Raw genomic sequence first — 14,041 nt, 5'->3', positions numbered from 1 at the left:
ACTTTGTTAGAAAAATATAGTAAGATTGATGGCCAACATAAATCTGGTGATGATGAATTTCAAGTGGTACTAAATATGCTGGGCTGTACAATTTTCTCCAGCAATGCATAACTATTTGAGTACAGACAGGGAAGATGAGGGATTATGTTCTTTTAGGGTTAGGGTTTTATGAGATGAATACATTTTTATTTTATTTTTATTTTTTAAAGTTTACTTATTTATTTTGAGAGAGAGACAGAGTGAGCACAGGAGGGGCAGAGAGAAGGAGAGAGAGAGAGAATCCCAAGCAGGCTCCACACTGACAGTGCAGAGCTTGAACTCACAAATCGTGAGGTCATGACCTGAGCTGAAATCCAGAATCGGACACTCAACTGACTGAGCCACCCAGGTGTCCCTAGATGAATATATTTTTAACAATGTTTTATTTTCTTTAGTGTTTATTTATTCTGAGATAGAGAGCAAGCATTTGCACATGCTTGTGCAAGCAGAGGAAGGTGAGAGAGAGAGAGGGAGACAAAGAATCCCAAGCAGGCTCCACTCTGTCAGAGCAGAGCCCAAAGCAGGGCTCAATTCCACGAACCATGAGATCATGACCTGAGCCGAAATCAACAGTTGGAGGCTTAACTGACTAAGCCACCCAGGAACCCTAGATGAATATATTTTTAAAAGAATGATTATAATGTGAATTAAGCTTTAATTAAGTTAAAGGGCTACCATTGAGGGTACTTTAACAAGTGAATGGAATACACTAAGCCATAAACCATAAAGTCTAAATAGCAACATGGGAAAATGCTTATGAAATAATGTTAAAAGGAAGTGGAATACAAAATAATTTTAATGCTATAATTATATTCCTACAAACTTTATATATACACATAAACAGAAAGGATAGGCAGATGGAATTACAGGTGATTTAAATTTATTTTATTATTATTGTTTTATTTTTAAATTGTTATTATATACAGTAAAACCTTGGATTGTGAGTAACTTGTTCTGCAAGTGTTCTGTAAGACGAGCAAACATTTCTAATACATTTTAACTTGATAAACGAGTGATGTCTCGCAATAAGAGTAGTACATGACGCCACATGTCACAGGATCGCAACTGAGCCAATGATTCTTCTCTCTCCCCCTCTCTGCGGGATTGTGGGTAATTGTCTCCCATGCTTGGATGCTCACTCTCAGACTGCGGTGTTTAGCAGAAATCAGTGATTTTTCAGAATGTAAGCAGGTGCCCACAACTGGCACTACTGTATTTTTTGTCACTTCAAAGCACCTATGGACAGTCCTTTGCTTTTCCATACAAGAGTAAGCTTAGGAATGCTTTGCTTCATTCTCAGTCAGGCTGCCTGCTGCCTGATTGCCAGTTACATGAAATATAGTATATGACAAGAGTTGATTAATACTATACTGTAGTCAACATCCATGCGAGTGTATATAATGGCCCCCATGCAGAAAAATGTTGAAAAGAAAGGTGGTTAAGAAGAAGGAGATGATTACAGTGGAATATAAAAAGGAAATCATCGAAGTATGAACAAGGTATGAGAGTGGCCCCAATTACAAGATTTTATAAGAACTCTATGTCTGCATCTCGTCTGAAGAGGAGGAAGAGAAAAAGGCAGAGGAATCCCTCACTTCAAATGATATTAGGGAGATGTGTAAAATGTGGGAAACAAGTGCAAACTTTTGTAGAAAAGCACCACCCAAATGAGGCTGTAGCACTGCAAGTGATGAATTTAACAACAATGCAATGTCACGTTTCCGTGAAATCCTCAAAAGGAGGCAAAAGCAACTGTCATTGGATAGGTTCCTTGTTAAAGTTGCACGAAAAGAAAAAAGATTCCATTGAGCCAATAGATACCATTGATTCTGTTAGTGATAGTGAAAGTCGTCCTTCACAATAACCCTAAATAACTCTTGTCTCCCTCATACTAGCCATGAAGGTTTTCAAAGGTAAATACAGGTTAATTGGTTTATTTTTCTTTATATTTTGTATTTTATTTATTATTTTGTATTATATTACAGTATTTTAGCCATTTTTATATGAATATTTTTGGGTTATGGAACAAATCATCTGAGTTTCCATTATTTCTTGTGGGGAAATTCACTTTGATTTACAAGTGCTCTAGATTACAAGTATGTTTCTGGAATGAATTATGCTCGCAAACCAAGGTTTTTCTGCACATTTATTTTTAAAAACTCCTACTTATGATTCAGTTCATGTTTAGCTTGATTAATAGATCTTCTTTTTAAAAGGTCTTTTTCTAGTCTACCAGCCATTTTGTCTTCTTTAAAACTTGTTTTATTTTATTAAGTTTATTAATTTTGAGAGAGACAGAGACAGTGTGAGTGGGGGAGGGGCAGAGAGTGAGAGGGAGAGAGAATCCCAAGCAGGCTCCGTGCTGCCAGCACAGAGGCCGAGGTGGGGCTTAAATTCATGAAACCATGAGATCTTGACCTGAGCTGAAACCAAAAGTCAGATGCTTAACTGACTGAGCCACCCAAGTACCCCTAAAACTTATTTTATAGGGCTAAAACCAAACTCATCCTGGGGCCAGGCTAGAATTTCTGTGGATGTAACTAAATTCATGGATCTTTGATGAAAGCAAAAATACCTCAGTAACGTACATTTGCTGAACTAGGCTAATTTAAGTCAGTTCGGTTACTATAATTCATTCATTATACAAATACTGAGCTTATACTATCTGTCAGACATTGTGTTAGGCACATGAACATATAGCAGAAAACCACCTAAGGAACAGGAAGACCTTTGGCTCAAGCCTGACTTTCACAAAAGGCCTCAAACTTAGCCTTTAATCCTTATATACAAATGAATTTATATATGTAGTCATTAAAAAATAGCTTTATTGACATATAATTAACATACCATAAAACTTGCCTTTTAAAAATGTACAATTCAGTGGTTTTTAGTGTATTCACAGGGTTGTGCAACCATCACCACAATCTAATTTTGGCATATTTTCACCACCTCTAAAAGAAACCCTATACCTGTTGATCTTGCATCTTACAATCTTGTTGAACTCATTTATTATTTACAATAGTTTTTTTGTGGATTCTTTAGGATTTTCTATGTACATGTTAATGTCATCTGCAAACAGAAATAGTTGTACTTCTTTCTTTCCAATCTGGATACCTTTTATTTCTTTTCCTTATCTAATTGCTCTGGCTAGAACTTCAGGTACAATATTGAAAAGAAGTAGCAAGAACAGATATCTTTCTCCTGTTCCTGACCTTATAAGGAAAGTTTTTAGTTGTCTTTCTCCATGAAGTATGTTAGCTGTGGGATTTTTTGTAGATGCTCTTTATCTGCTTGAGGAAGTTTTCTTTTATTTCTAGTTTGCTGAGTGTTTAAAATTTTTTAAAATGTTTATTTACTTTTGAGATAGAGAGAGACAGAGTGTGAGCAGGAGAGGGGTAGAGAGAGAGAGGGAGACACAGAATCTGAAGCAGGCATCAGGCTCTGAGCTGTTAGCACAGAGCCCAAGGCAGGGCTCGAACTCATGAGTCGTGAGATCATGACCTGAGCTGAAGTTGGACGCCTAACTGAATGAGCCACTCAGGTGCCTCTGCTGAGTGTTTTTATTATGGACTTGTCAAATGGTTTTTCTTCATCTATTGAAACGATCACATGATTATTATCTTACACACAGTCATTAAAAAAAAATTTTTTTTAGGTTTATTTATTTGTGAGAGTGAGAGAGACAGAGCATGAGTGGGAGAGGGGCAGAGAGGGAGGGAGACACAGAATCCAAAGCAGGTTCCAGGCTCCGAGCTGTGAGCACAGAGCCCGATGCAGGGCTCAAACTTATGGACCGTGAGATCATGTCCTGAGCCCAAGTCAGCCGCCCAACTGACTGAGCCACCCAGGTGCCCCTATGGTCATTTTTGTATTAAAATAAATTAGTTTGTTTATGTAAATATTTAAAATATACCAAAATTACAATAATCCTGCTTTGGATTCCAGTCATTTTTAATATATAAAGAACTTCAAAATGGATGAGACCAGGATCTCTTTAAATCTTTAAGAGATCCTGGATTCAAAGACTATTCCTGCATTCAGAGTTTATGGTTAGGTGTTACCTGTTATAATGGAGCCCTAGACAAGGCCAATGGAAGCATAGAAATCATACCCAAGTTTGCAGGGGGTAGTTAGAAAAGATTTCAGAAAGGAGGTCATAAGAGTAGATGCTTAGAGGAGGAGTAGAAATATTCTTGTTAGGTCAAGGGAAGGATTTGAGTCAGAACCATATGTATACAGTTCCTCATTATTCGGCCATTGAGAAACAGGGAAATTTTGCCATTTGCAACATGGATGCCTGTGGGCATTATGTTAAGTGAAATAAGTCAGAGGAAGACAAATACCATATGATCTCATTTATATGCAAAATCTAAACAAAACAAACAAACAAAAAAAAAACAAGCTCTTAGGTACAGAGAACAGATTGGTGGTTGTCAGAGGGAGGGGAAGGTTGCCTGGTGGGAGAAATGGGTGAAGGGAGTCAAAAGGTACAAACTTTCAGTTATAAAAGAAATAAGTCACAAGGATGTAATGTATAGCACAGCAACTGTAGTTAATACTATATTGCATATTCAGGGGTGCCTGAGTGGTTCAGCAGGTTAAGTGTCAGACTCTTGATTTCAGCTTAAGTCATAATCTCATGATTAGATTGAGCCCTGTGTCAGGTTCTGTGTTGACAGTACAGAGCCTGCTTGGGATTCTCTCTCTCCCTCTCTCTCTGCCCCTCCCCCACTCATGCTTTCTCTCAAAATAAATAAACTTAAAAAAATACTATATTGCATATTCAAAAGTTGCTAAGAGAGTAAATCTTCAAAATCCTCATCATAAGAAAAAAACCTTTTTTTTTTTTAATGTTTATTGTTGAGAGAGTGAGGCAGGTGCACATATGCAGGCAGGTGTTGGGGAGGGGCAGAGAGAGAGAGAGAGAGAGGGAAACCAAGAATCTGAAGCAGGCTCTGTGCTGTCAGTACAGAGCCCAATGTGGGGCTTAAACCCACAAACTGTGAGATCATTGACCTGAGCCAAAGTCAGACACTCAACTGACTGAGCCACCTAGGCACCCCAAGAAAAACATTTTTTGTAACTATGTATTGTGACAGTTGTTAACTAGACTTATTGTGGTGGTCATTTGCAATTTATACCAATATTGAATCATTATGTTGTACACCTGAAACTAATATAAATGTTGTATGTCAATTATAACTCAATTAAAAACATGTGGCTTTCAAGAGCCACTCAATGGTAGGGGCACCTGGGAGGTTCAAATGGTTAAGCATCCAACTTCAGCTCAGGTCATGATCTCACAATTTGTGAGTTTGAGCCTCACATAGGTCTCTCAGCTGTCAGCACAGGGCCAGCTTCATGTCCTCTGTCCCGCCCCCCCCACCCTCTCTGCCCCTCCACCTCTCCTACTCATCACCATGCATGTGCTCTCTCTCTCTCATAAATAAAATGTTAAAAAAAAAAAAAAGAACCGTTCAATAGTATACTTTCATATTATACTTGTCTTTATTTTTTAGATTCTCCACAGTGAGCATATTCACCTATATTAGAAAAAAAGACAAAATATATTTCAGAAAATATTTTTAAGTAAAATAAGATTTTGCTTTAAGTTTCAAAAGCAAAATGTCACAGTACCTTTCATTTCATCTTTCTTCATAAAAATATATTCAAGCTTAAATATTTTCTAGGTTTAAAGCATTAGTAATTCAGCTAATAGCATTTCTTTAGAACTATTCTCCACAATCCTTTAATCTTGAATGAGAGATTTATAATCCTAACCTCTAAAGGGAGAAAATCCAATGTGGAAATGATATGCCCCAAATAACACTCTTCGACAGTGGCAGTATTTGCCTTCAATTCTTGGATCTTGTACATGGGGCCCTCCCCCTGCACCCTCCAAAAAAAAGTCTTTACATTGATTCACTCTGAGAACCACTGATTATTAAGAGGCTGAGATTAGAGTGTGGATCTAACACTAGTTCCACTCAAAGTGTGGTCAATGGGTCGGCATAATGAGCTTTATCTGGAATGTATTAGAAAGGCAAATTACTTGGGCTCTAAACTAGACTTACTGAATCAGAGTTTCAAGGGTGATCTAGGTTATTTTTATGCACCTGAAGTAAAGCACATGACTAGAGGAAATTAGGCAGACTAAAGGTACTCAAAGGGAAGGAAAGGCAGAGCTCTCCAATGTTCAACGTATATATTTTTAAAGCATATACATTAAAAAAATTTTTTTAAGTTCATTTATTTATTGAGGGGGGGTGGAGAGAGAATCCTAAGCAGGCTCCATGCTGTGAGTGCAGAGCCTGACATGGGGCTTGAACTCACAAACCACAAGATCATGACTTGAGCTAAAATCAAGAGTCAGAAGCCTAACCAACTGAATCACTCAGGCACCCCTAAAGCATACACACTATTATAAAATAATCTAAAATCAAAAATTTTTTATATACTATAAACCAGAAAGTATGGCTAGAAAACATTTTCTTGGCTTTGGGCTTGAAAGGGTAAACAAATTAGCACAGGTCTTAGATTAAAGGGCAACAGGGATCTAATTCATTCCTGGTTCCAAGCAGCTTGTTAAATTAAGGCTATTGGTTTCACATAGGAATTTATATGTATACAGAACACATTTTGGTTATATTTCTCTCATATCATGATTGGCTACTGGTGGGTGGTCAACTGAAGACGATGGGATCTCAAACTCAACCATTTATTTGAATCTTTAACTACTTTGGAGTCAGGACTCAGCAGAATCGTCTTTATCAGTGGTTTTCAAACTGTGGTTTACAGAGCTCCCTCAGGGGACTGTGAAAGGGAGGTGAAGGGAACGGAGAGGAAAGGAGGGAAAGAGAATGACCAGGTTAGACTCTACTTCCCCCAACTCCTTGACTTCAACCAAAACAGCTCAGATTTTACCTTTTTTTTTTTTTTTAAGATTTTATCTTTTTGTATCCACTTTCTTGTGGAATATACTTGAACAAAGAACTCCCTTCTTTAAAAAGTTTGAGATTCTCTATTCTTTACTACAGACCTTCACAAGCCAATACAGAGCCACAGCTGTCTTTTGTTCTCATGAGGTCAATGATCTTTGTTAACTATCTTTTACTACCACTTGTTACTAGAAAGGACTCACAAATGCATAATGAGGCAGGTGGTTCTGCTTCCAGGCCTCCCTTCTCCAATCATTATCATTAGGGATGAATAAACTAATGATATTGTAGGTTGCTGTGTTGGATGTCAAGCAAAGCACATCACATAAATCAGCCAATAAACTGAAATAAACATTACATTATCTAAGAAGTTAACTATAGCTGTAAGTATAAAGTAAAGAGAATAATATTTTAAAGAAGTAGAATAGCTCTTATACAACCAAGTAAAAGAAATCCTTCTAAGGAGTCACCCTGAAAGACTTCATTCATTCCAGTAGTGCTCCTATTAAAAATATTTCTAGAACTCTTCTTTTGGAACTGCATAAAACCAATCTAGCCAATTCACAAAACTATCACTGTTTTAAGCCACTGTGTTGTATTAAAAAAAAATTTTTTTTTTATTAGAGAGAGAGAGAAAAAGAGAGAGAGAGAGAATGCATGAGCAAGCAGTGGGGGAGAGGGGCAGAGTGGGAGAGAATCTTTTTGCTGAGTGTGGAGCCCGATGTGGAACTCAATCCCACAACCCTGGGATCATGACCTGAGTCAAAATCAAGAGTTGGATGCTCAATTGACTGAGCCACCCATGCACCCTTAAGCCACTAAGTTTTGGGGTGGTTTGGTATTTAGTAATATATAAGTAGGACAGAAATGGTTATATCATTATGCTTTGGGGGATATTTAAGGGAAATGATTAGCTTTACAGAAAACTCTAGCTATGCAAAATGCTCAGAGAATAGGTTGGTCTAGATAAAGTTTGGCTGTATCCTTAAATAAGTAGAATACAACACTTTAAAAAACAAGGAAATAGGGGCACATGGGTGGCTCAGTTGGTTAAGCGTCTGGCATTGGCTCAGGTCATGATCTCACAGTTCCTCGGCTGGATCCCTGCATAGGGCTCTCTGTGCTGACAGCTCAGAGCCTGGAGCCTGCATCAGATTCTGTGTGTGTGTGTCTCTCTCTGCCCCCAACCCCCACCCCCACTCACGCTCTGTCGCTCTCTCTCTCTCTCAAAAATGAATAAACATTAAAAAATAATAATATAAAATTAAAAAATAAAAAATAGGGGTACCTGGGTGGCTCAGTCTGTTAAGCATCTGACTTCGGCTCAGGTCATGGTCTCGTGGTCAGTGAGTTTGAGCCCCATGTCAGGCTCTGTGCTGACAGCTCAGAGCCTGGAATCTGCTTTGGATTCCATCTTCCTCTCTCTCTGCCCCTCCCCAGCTTACGCTCTGTGTCTCTCAAAAGTGAAAATTTTTTTCTTTTAAATAAAAAATAAAAAACAAGAAAATAATATTTTGTAAGAGAAATCCATGATGAATGGGATCAGCAGTAGGTCCCCAACTTTCTCCTTTTGAGTTTTGGCTTTTTTCCTTAGGGTGACCTGAACTCTGTCTATTCTGACTTTAGGAATACTCTGTTTTCCTTTTTTCCTTTACCTAAGCATGGATAAACATAACTTCCCATTTTTCCCTGAGTATATTAAATATAAGGCTATATTTTCTTTTTTAAAAGAATGTACAATAAAAGAAAGAAGTACAAAAGTATAAAAACAGATAAACAAGTTAAATATAGCTTTTAAGATACTAAGATAAGCAAGTTAAGTATAGACTTTGGATCCTAAGATAACTAAAGTCTAGCCAGAGGTTGGCTGGCCCAGTTTTTCTCTCTACCCTGTTATCAATCCATCGTCCTTGACTATAGGACCTCACACAAAACAAAAACACAGCAGATATTTCAAAGCTCAGTGTCTTATCTTCCTGAAGATAAAAGACTATCCTATTAAATCAAGAATTCTAGAGAACAGAGGATTTCTTCTTGAAGTATCTAAACTAATTTTTAAGGGCGCCTGGGTGGCTCAGTCGGTTAAGCGTCAGACTTCAGCTCAGGTCATGATCTTAACAGTCTGAGTTCGAGCCCTGCATCGGGCTCTGTGCTGACAGTTCAGAGCCTGGAGCCTGCTTCAGATTCTGTGTGTCTCTCTCTCTCTGCCCCTCCCCTGCTCATGCTCTCTCTGTCTCAAAAATAAATAAAAACATCAAAAAATATTTTAAACTAATTTTTAAAAAATTTCAGGTATTTTGATAAAACTCTTTTAAAATGTACTTTTTACTTATACACTTTTGTTTTACATACAGTATACAGGTTACAAATTAACTTTTTCTTTTTTTAAAACTTTTTCTTGATGACTCACTATGAACACTAATCAATACACTAGGCTAAAATACAGCATTGTTCTCTGTGTCTATTAAGGATTTGCATACCAAATCATCAAACCCATTTTTATTCAATAGGCAAGAAAAAGAAATAAAAGGCATCTGAGTCTCTGTTTGCAGATGACATGATCTTACAAGCAGAAAACCCTAAAGAATCCTCCCCAAAACTGTTAGAGTTAATAAATGAATCTGGCAAAGTTTCAGGACACAAAATCAACACCTAAAAATCTGCTGTGTTTCTATACACGAGCGAAGAACAATAAGAAAACAATTCCATTTACAATAACATCAAAAAGCATAAAATACTTAGGAATAAGCTTAATCAAGGAGGTAAAAGACTTGTACACTAAAAACTATAAATCACTGCAAGAAGAAATTAAAGAAGACACAAATAAGTGGAAAGATATCCTGTGTTCATGGATTGCAAGACTTAATATAGTTGAGGTATCAAAACTCGTAGTAGGTGACAACATAAATAGACATTATGCTAAGTGAAATAAGCTAAGCATAAAAAGAAAAACATTACCTGATTTCACTCACATGAGATACTTACAATAGTCAAATTAGTGAATCAAAGAGTGGAATGGTGGTTGCCAGGGGCTGGGGGAGAGGGAAATGGGGAGTTGTTCAATGGGTATAAAGTTTCAGTAAAGCAAGATGAATAAACTCTAGAGATCTGCTGTACTACAATGTACCTATAGTCAACAACAGGGGCACCTGGCTGGCTCAGTCCGTGGCGCATGTGACTCTTGATCTCGGGGTTGTAAGTTCAAGCCCCACATTGGGTGTAGAGATTACTTAAAAATAAAATCTTAAAAAAAAAAAACCAAACCAATATATTGTTAAATGTTCTTCCACATTAATAGTAAACCAAAGATAATAATAAACAAAATACTATCCAAAGCACTCTGCAGATTCAATGCAGTCATTTTCAAAATGCTAACAATATTTTTTCCAGAAATAGAAAAATCCATCCTAAAATTCATATGGAATCTGAAGGGATCCTGAATAGCAAAACAACCTTGAAAAAGAAGAATAAATTTGGGAGTCTCACATTTCCTAATTCTGAAACTTACTACAAAACTATGGTAATCAAAAGAGTGTGGTACTGGCATAAATACAGACATACAGACCTATGGAAGAGAACAGCAAGCCCAGAAATAAACTCTGGCATACTTGGTCAAATGATTTTTGACAAGAATGCCAAGACTATTCAATGGAGAAAAGATGGTCTTTTCAATAAATGGTTTTGGGAAAATTGATATTTACATGTAAAAGAATGAGGTTGGGCTTTTGTTGTATACTATGTACAAAAATTAACTCAAAATGGGTCAAAGACTTAACCATAATACATAAAACTATAAAGAAGTTAGAAGAAAACATAGGAAGGAAACTTCATGCCAACTGAATTTGGCAATGATTTCTTGAATATCATGCCAAAAGCACAGGTGACGAAAGAAAAAACAGGTAAATTTTATTTCACCAAAATTGAAAACTTTTGGCTTTTTTTTTTTAATGTATACTTATTTATTTTGAGGGGGTGAGGGGCAGAGAGAGAGGGAGAGAGAGAATTCCAAGCAGGCTCCATGCTGTCAGTGCAGAGACTGATGCGGGGCTCAGTCTCATGAAATGTGAGATCATGACCTGGGCCAAAACCAAGGGTCAGTCACTCAACTGACTGAGCCACCCAGGTGCCTGCAAATTTAAAACTTTTGTGCATCAAAGGGCAATTAACAGAGCAAAAAGGCAACCCACAGAATGGGAGAGTGAATATATTTGCTTATCATATACCTGGTAAGGGACTTCTATCCAGAATAAAGAACTCATACAACTCAAGAAAGAAAGACATGTACCCAATTAAAAAATGGGCAAAGAATTTCAATAGACATTCCTCTAAAGAAAATATAAAAATGGCCAATAAGCCCAAGAAAAGATGCTCAGCATCACTAGTCATTAAAGAAATGCAAATCAAAACCATAATGAGATACCACCTCACATCCATTAGTTTGTTATTAAAAACAAAATAAAAACACAGAAAATAAGTTTTGGCAAGGATGTGGAAAAATTGGAACACTTTATACTGTGGGAATGTAAAATGGTACAGCCACTGTGGAAAACAATATGCAGGTTTCTCAAAAAAGTAAACATAAAATTACCACATAATCCAGCAATTCCATTTTTGGGTATACACACAAAAGAGTTAAAAGCAGGAACTCAAACATATCTGTACATCCATGTTCACAGCAGCATTAGTTACAATAGCCAAAAGGTGGAAGCAACTCAAGTGCCCATTAACAAATGAATGAATAAATAGGATATATCATATATACCGACAAATATTATTCAGCCTTAAAAAGGAAGGAAGACATTCAGATGGCCAACAGACACACGAAAAGATGCTCAACATCACTCATCATCAGAGAAATGCACACCAAAACCACAATGAGATACCACCTCATACCTGTCAGAATGGCTAAAATCAAAATACAACAAACAACAATGGCGAGGATATGAGAAAAAGGAAGAACCCTCTTGTACTATTGGTGGGAATGCAAACTAGTACAGCCACTGTGAAAAACAGTATGGTGTTTCCTCAGAAAATTAAAAACAGAACTACCCTACGATCCAGTAACTGCACTACTGGATATTTACCCAAAAAATACAAAAGCACTAATTCAAAGGGATACCTGCACCTCTATGTTTATAGCAGCATTATTTACAATAGCCAAACTATGGAAGCAGCCTAAGTGTCCATCAATAGATAAATGGATAAAGAAGACGTGGTATATGAATACAAGAGAATACTATTCAGCCATAGAAAAGAATGAAATCTTGCCATTTCCAACAACATGGACAGAGGTAGAGAGTACAATGCTAAGCAAAATAAGTCAGAGAAAGACAAATACCATACGATCCCACTCATTTTTAGAAGTTATGAAACAAAACAAATGAGCAAAGGGAAAAAAAAGGAGAGAAAGAGAGACAAACCAAGAAACAGACTCTTAACTATAGAGAACAAACTGCTGGTTACCAGAGGTGAGGTGGGTGGGGGAATAGGGAGAATAGGGTATGGGGATTAAAAAGTACACTTATCATGATGAAAATAAAATGATAAAAAAATGGTTAAAATGGTAAATTTTATGTTATATATACTTTGCCACAATTAACCAAAAGAGTTAATGTGGTACAAGAGAGGTTATCCTATGAGTTATACTTTTTTGTTAGAATCTACTCCCCCCATCCCACTCTCATTCCCACACCAGCCATCTCTTTCAGAGCCATGTTGATATCTGGCCATTCAAAATAATATGCTTATTTTGCATGACAGACTCATTTGACAGGTACTATAATATCATATGTCAATGTCTGAGTGGTTGTTTTCTGGGTAACCCAAACACTGATCAATCTCTACAGAGCCTGCCCTTACCCTAACATGCCATGAGTTGTCTCAGTCAAGAGACTTTTAATAGAGTGCTCAGTCATTGTGTATGAGTAACAGAAGAAAAGGGTGAGTTACTGTCCTAAGTTTGCAGAGAGAAAATTAGAACACATAAGCCTGCCCATGAAGTAGGGGTGCCAGATTTAGCAAATAAAAATACAGGACACGTTGTTGTTTATCTGAAATTCAAATTTAACTTGGCATCTTGTATTTTATCTGGCAACATGCTTAAGTACTGAAAGTTGAAGAGAAAATAAGTCAAATAATCCAGAGTGTTCTGGGCTCACTGAGGTCTTACTTAACAGGGAGCCTAAACAGGAAAAAGTAAAAAAAGCTCCTTAAAATGTATTGGATACCCCTCTCCCCCACTCCAAAAATAAAAAAAAGTATTGGTCTCCAGACACAATGCCTATGCTGAATCCAACTCAGAAGCCCCTCCCTGCTTTGGGTTTCTATGGTCCAAGACTTACTTTATAAAGATAGATCAGAGGATGGGAAAAAAAGAAAGTGAAGAAGAATAAATCAAAGCTAGAAATGGGTGAGAACATACTCAGCTTCCTGTTAGGCCTGGCCTCAAAAAGGGACTCAACTTAAAAAAAAATCAGAGGAAACTGGATTGTGACCTGGCTCAACGTGGAAGAGAAACAATGGTGGTAGGTGTCCTATGGTCATATAGCAGGAGCACAGTTAACAGAATACCTGGGATAGTGGTGGGCTCTCTCTTCCTTCCCCAAAGCCATAACACTGCCTCCTAAGAAACTCGAATCACTATTTTTACTGACTAATACCCTGAGCCCCAGTTACAATAATGCCCGTACTGGTCAGGCAAGTACTTTTCGGCTTAACAACTCCTACAGCTTCCCAGCCATTTTTCCATCACTGCAAAATCATCTACTTCCTCACAGAACCTAGGTCAAAACTGAGGTGTCTGAACCCTGTCTTACCTTCAGGAATCTCAATCTGTTCAGGTTATCCTCCTAAGAATCAACAAAAACAGGTTTCAGGCTGTTCTTTGAGAATGCCATCTTTAAAAGACTCACATTCTCATCTATTACTACTGACCCTGTTCACATAGTGGTAATCCCTGCCTGACTCTGGCCTACCAAGATATAAATGGCCCATATGGCCTGATCATACTACAGTACAATTTAGGAATCTTTGATATCTATCACACTAGGCCTGCCTGGGATGTC

The 14,041-nt window shown here is 37.4% G+C and overlaps 1 protein-coding gene across 1 annotated transcript in view; it reads right to left on the bottom strand.

Moving 5' to 3' along the window:
* Positions 1–14,041, bottom strand: part of RUSC2 (RUN and SH3 domain containing 2) — a 66,238-nt gene that overhangs the window by 50,634 nt on the left and 1,563 nt on the right. The window lies entirely within an intron of this gene.

This window comes from Leopardus geoffroyi, chromosome D4 (genome assembly GCF_018350155.1).
Source record: "Leopardus geoffroyi isolate Oge1 chromosome D4, O.geoffroyi_Oge1_pat1.0, whole genome shotgun sequence".
NCBI lineage: Eukaryota > Metazoa > Chordata > Mammalia > Carnivora > Felidae > Leopardus > Leopardus geoffroyi.
Note: the sequence above shows the minus strand (reverse complement) of the source record. Positions and strands in the feature narration are given on the sequence as shown.